Raw genomic sequence first — 6,000 nt, 5'->3', positions numbered from 1 at the left:
TTAGATTTAGAGAATATTTAGCTTGAATATATAGGAATGTCTAGAAATTAAGGATATAAGGAAATAGAGATCTATGGAAATTAGGATTTGGAGAAATTGGAATCTATGGAAATTGAGATCAAGGAGAAATCGGAATCTAGGGAAATTGGGATCTACAAAAATTAGGATCTGGGGGAAATTGAGATTTATGGAAATTAGGATCTGGGGAAATTGGAATCTAGGGAAGTTGGAAACTATAAAAATTAGAATCTGGGGGAAATTGGAATCTATGGAGATTGAGATCTAGGAGAAATTGGAATCTATGGAAATTGGAATCTGTGGAAATTGAGATCTAGGGGAAATTGGAATCTAGGGAAATTGGAAACTATAAAGATTAGAATCTGGGTAAGTTGGAATCTATAGAAATTGAGATCTAGGGGAAATGAAAATTTAGGGAAATTGGGATCTACAAAAATTCGGATCTGGGGGAAATTGGAATCTATGGAAATTGAGATCTAAGAGAAATTGGAATCTGTGGAAATTGAGATCTAGGGGAAATTGGAATTTAGAGAAATTAGGAACTATAAAGATTAGAATCTGGGTAAATTGGAATCTATGGAAATTTAGATCTAGGGGAAATTGGAATCTAGGGAAATTGGGAACTATAAAGATTAAAATCTAGGGAAATTGGAATCTATGAAGATTGAGATCTAGAGGAAATTGGAATCTAGGTAAATTGAGATCTATTGAAATTAGGATCTGAGCAAATAGGAATCTAAGTAAATTGAGTTCTGGAGAAATTGAGATCTATGAGAATTAAAATCTGGGGAAAATTGAGATCTACGGAAATTAGTACCTGGAGAAATTGAGTTCTAGGTAAATTTGGACCTAAAAATACAGTAATTTACTTATAAGACCTCATATGAGAATCTACCGAAGCAGTAATATAAGAATATAAAAATCTACGGATCTAGAGACATATAAATAAAATCTCTTATTCGAACATCCAGTTACATAAACTCAGCACGCGTCATACCGTGAAGACATAATCCGCCATTCAATGGCGCCAAATAATTGACGGTTAACCGAAAATTCGCGAGGACTATTTAACGCGTAATTCCACTGCTATCGAAATAATCCTCCTATTCACCAGTTCGTTATTATTCTGACCAACAGAGGCTTTCATTTACATTTTAATCGTGTCGCTTGATGGCTGACTGATTGATCAATACTAGTATCGTAGAAACTAACTCAGGACACAATTGAAAATGAGTCTCGTTTACAACAATGTTTGATCACGAAAGAAAAGAAAACGTCGAGAAAACTGAACGAACTTCTTTCCTAACAATTCTTTCATCATTTCTAGGAAGAATGAATGTTTGTGGTTTCAAGAAAGTTTCCAGAATTTTTGTTCTTAATTTTCGGACAGTGTTGTTTGTGTAATAGCTTTTTGATACCGCGAGTAAATTTCCTTCATTTAATTACATTGACAGCCTAAGTTTAATTGAAGAGAACGCTGACACAAAGAGATGCAAATCCTCCCGATTAATTACCATTCTTTTCCAATCTTTCGCAGAGGAAGGATTTTCTGTTTAATGGCTCATTAGCTAACAACTTTGCTTCTCTCGCACTTATCTCTTCCTTCGTTCTTAACGCCCGTGCTGCGAGCTTAAACCTTCGAGTTTAGAAATTTTGCAATTTAGATTACCGGAGATTTATGAAATTTTGGGGAAATTTTTTATTTTATCATTTTTTGGTCTTCGAGTTTTCAATGTTACAAATTTTCAAGATTATAATCACTGCTTACTGTACTCTGCTTTCATAAGCGGTGTAAAGTTTAAAAATAACCTAACATAACATCAAATCAGAAAATAATTCGTAACTTAAGCATTCAGACACGAAACTTGAAACGGTCCAAGAAATATTAGCCCGCTAAAAATTTGTCAGATAATATCCGCAGTTCCTCGTCCACAAAAATTGCCCGTCACAAATTCACCGAATCCCTGTAATTGAAATCTCAGCCCGTTCCACATTTTACCCACGTGAAACTCGCGCACATCCATCTGCCGTCGAAAAAAAAGGGGGAGAGAAGGGAAACTCGGTTGATCGAAAGAAACGTTTGAACAGGGCGAGGGTGGACCAAAGCAAAACTCGCTGAAACGTTCATAAAGTAAACTCGAGCACAACTTAGCGAAGGTTGTTATTTCTTGGTCGCTCGCTAGCTAGCTGGCACGAAATTCAGCGAAGAAAGGAAGTCTTTGGCCGCTTTTCTTCACGGCCGATTGCTCCCTAACGAGACCAATCATCGCTCATTTTCCCGCATCGTTCCCGGAAGCTTACAAGTTTGCAGCACGACCTTATCTCGGCGAATATGAATAGGGCACCTTTTATCTTCGATCTATCGATTCTGAGACTGAAGATTCTCAGAGCACTGAAATTTCTTGGACCGGCGAAAGTGATACTGCTAATACTCTAACGCGTTTAGTTCATAAATATTTTGTTTATTTTGCTTTTTTTGGTTATTTATTCTTCTTGTCATGTGAGGATTGTAATATGTAAGATTTTGCGTTTCGTTATGAATTATGTGTATTAATTTTAGTATTTACATTATGTGTTTACCTCTGAGTTACATGTATGACTTTTAATGTTTATGCTAATAATTATTATTTTATTTTATTTTATTTGACATTGACATTGATAGACATTGAACTGGAGCTAATTTAAACTTTCTTCTGTCAACAAGGTTATGTTGCACTTCTACTTTCATCAGGAATATAGTTATGATGAACAGATATAGAAAATAATTTATAAGGTCTGTATTTATTTTCAAAACACCTCCCCTCATTTCTGAGTATACTTAAGAATATTTTATAAGTTGTATTAATAACAATTTTATGTAATGAAACAGTATGGGAGTGGCTGTTTTAAGTTTGCAACGTTGGTAGTATACATAACCTAAAATATAACGTTGAACGGTTACAGAAATCTTTCAAGGAAAGTGCAAATTAAAATTTGTTTGAATATGCTTTTACAGCTACAAGGATTTTTATACTGAGAACACTATTTCAGTTAACAAACAGACTGAATATTTCATGTTATGTTAGGTATGACTAGCTTAGTTTGAACAACTGAAACTTTAAAATAAATGAACAATACATTCATTTCCAAACCACAACATAAACAATTGAAATTTCAAAATAGATGTACAATTAAGATTTATGATATGATATTTTATACACATTTACAAAATTATGTTAAAATAAACGACCAAAAAAAATTTCATACAGACTTCTTCATATTTCACAGATTAGTTCAAAATTTATTTAGGAGCTCCATATATTAAATACAATTTAAATATTCTTCCCACAACGTGAATATGTTATGAACATATAAATCTCTACAAATTAATTTGAAGATCATTTCATAGACAACAGATAAATTGTTCATAGTTTCTTCAAAAAATTTCGATTATATCTTGCAAAACATCTAATGCGATCAGATACACGAAAAGCAAGTGGGCCAATAAAGAATTCAATTTAGATCCCAGCAGCTTCAGGTATTATTTTTCAAGCGTCGGTACTGCTTTGGGAAGCCCGTTTGCGGCATTCAGCGGCCGAAGAAAACACAATCTATCCCTCTATTTCCTGTTTACTCCGTATCCTGGCCGAGCTCTGTTACTTAAGGGACTTCTCCAGGTTCACCCCAGGGACCCTGAAGAGACGAGCGAAAAGACGGACGACTTATCTTGCTGTTCCACTCGACTGAACCGCGGCGGACGTTCATGCTTGGAGAATCGATTCTAACGTGGCGCGATTTTCCTTTGCTTTCGATTCTGCACTGACTTTGCATCGATAGGAAAATCGTAGATTGCGAGAAACACCAATTTTGATGATTTCTTTCCTTGAATATACTGAACATTTTGGCTGCGAAGTGTATAACATTTTTTTTATATTTTGGGAAGAGTATTCATTGGGAGGGTGATTATTAGTAGGGTCTCAAATAAAACTAAACCGAGTAGTCGAGATATACAGATATTTATTGTTAAGTGTTATTGAATTATCAGTATACAGTAGTAAATCAAATTCTCTGATTAATCCATCAACCTACTCTTTTGGTAAGTTAGACATAATATAGTGACACGTGACCATAGACACAGGGTTAGCATAAATGATTCGGTTTGAGAAGGCTATATTTTCAAATGGCTATACTTTCAAAATGAAAGATAAGTGAAAAGAATAAACTCATCAAGTTTATACACTTTCTGGTGTTCAATGTGTGTGAGCATGACTTTTGGTCACATGATACGCGTCCATGATAGAGCTCATTTCACAAATGTGTAAGTATATGTAGTCCTGTCAATTGTCTGAACTACAGCACTGATCTGTTCCCCTAGAACCTGGAACCACCCAGGCACCTTGATTTAATGCCATATGACTTCTTCCTCTGAGGACACGTTAAGGACCCTGTTTACATAACTCCACTACTGTAATCCTCAGTCGAGCTTAAGGAACACATCAGTACTGCAGTTGACAATTGACAGGACTATGCTACAAAATGTGTGGAATGAGCTCGATTAACATGACATGGATATGTGTCGTGTCACCAAAGGTACATATTGAACTATTATAAAGGGTGTACAAACTTGATGAGTTTGTGGATCTTATCATACATCTTTCATGTGTGTAATACTTTTGAAGATATAGCGAATGCATCATTTATGCTAGCATTATTTATGCTTTTCTAAACGAATTATTTAAGCTAGCTCTATATCTATTGTCGCAATATTAAATTTGAAAGAGACACTTGCCAAGAGTAGGTTAAGGGGTTAATCTGAAAATTTGATTTATTACTGTATATTGGTAATTCAATAATACTTCAAATATATATCTTGTTCTACTTTCCTCTTAAATAAATTTAATAGAATATTTAATAGCGTGTCAATAAACGTTAATAATATTCGTTGAGAATACTGAACGTAGAAACTGTCAATTTTTGACACCGCCGAGATACAATTAGAATCAGAATTTCAGGTAATTTCGAATGAAACTGGTTGGTATGAATTCGTGTCAATTAAATTCAATCTCGGAGCCTTATAAGCTTCCAGTAATTTTGGTCATATGGGTCGTTTATTCTGAAAGTAGTCAGGTTAAGTTAGGTTAAGGTAAGGTTAGGTTAAGTTATATTGGGTCATGCTCATTTTATTTTGTTTCGAGAAAATTAAAGGTTAGCATATCCATCAGTTAAAAAATATAGGTTAGCTGTACAAAGTCTGGCAATGTTTCTACTGATTTATGTAATTTGCTTATATAAATTTGGTTTAGGTGAATTTAACTAAAATAATGTATATTTACAGGCTGCAAATGGACCTACACCACCTTCAAAATAAACAATCCAATAGTTGGAGAATTAATTATTTTAAAACTGAAAATTTCTTATAGTTGGACAAATAATTATTTTAAAACTGAAAATTTCTTATGGTTAGAAAAATAATTATTTTAAAACTGAAAATTTCTTGTAGTTCGACAAATAATTATTTTAAAACTGAAAATTTCTTATGGTTAGAAAAATAATTATTTTAAAACTGAAAATTTCTTGTAGTTCGACAAATAATTATTTTAAAACTGTAAATTTCTTACAGTTCTTAAATTTGAAAATTTCTATAAAGTGAGCATAATAAAAAGGAAGTTCATTTTATCTCCATAAATGGATGATTAATAGTATTCATTAATTCCTGATATTAACAGCATCATTTCCATTACAGAAGTGGTAAACGAAGAGAATATCTGCATACCCTTCGTTCGAAAACAAACGCGACATTCTGAAACGAACTTCAGCAACTTGCTAATGACACTGGCAGAAGTTACATTCAACGCCTTCAACGATCTCGGATAGTAAACACCTCTCGCATAAACAAACTGAATGTAAATATCGTTGATTTATTCCTATCTTATACCACAGTGATTAAGCGTCCGTTATAATTGCCTTTGTACTCTGTCACAGCTGTCTAGTGAAGTCCTTAAC

Source organism: Megachile rotundata, chromosome 7 (assembly GCF_050947335.1).
Source record: "Megachile rotundata isolate GNS110a chromosome 7, iyMegRotu1, whole genome shotgun sequence".
NCBI lineage: Eukaryota > Metazoa > Arthropoda > Insecta > Hymenoptera > Megachilidae > Megachile > Megachile rotundata.
The sequence above is the reverse complement of the archived record's forward strand: the minus strand, read 5'-3'. Positions refer to the sequence as shown.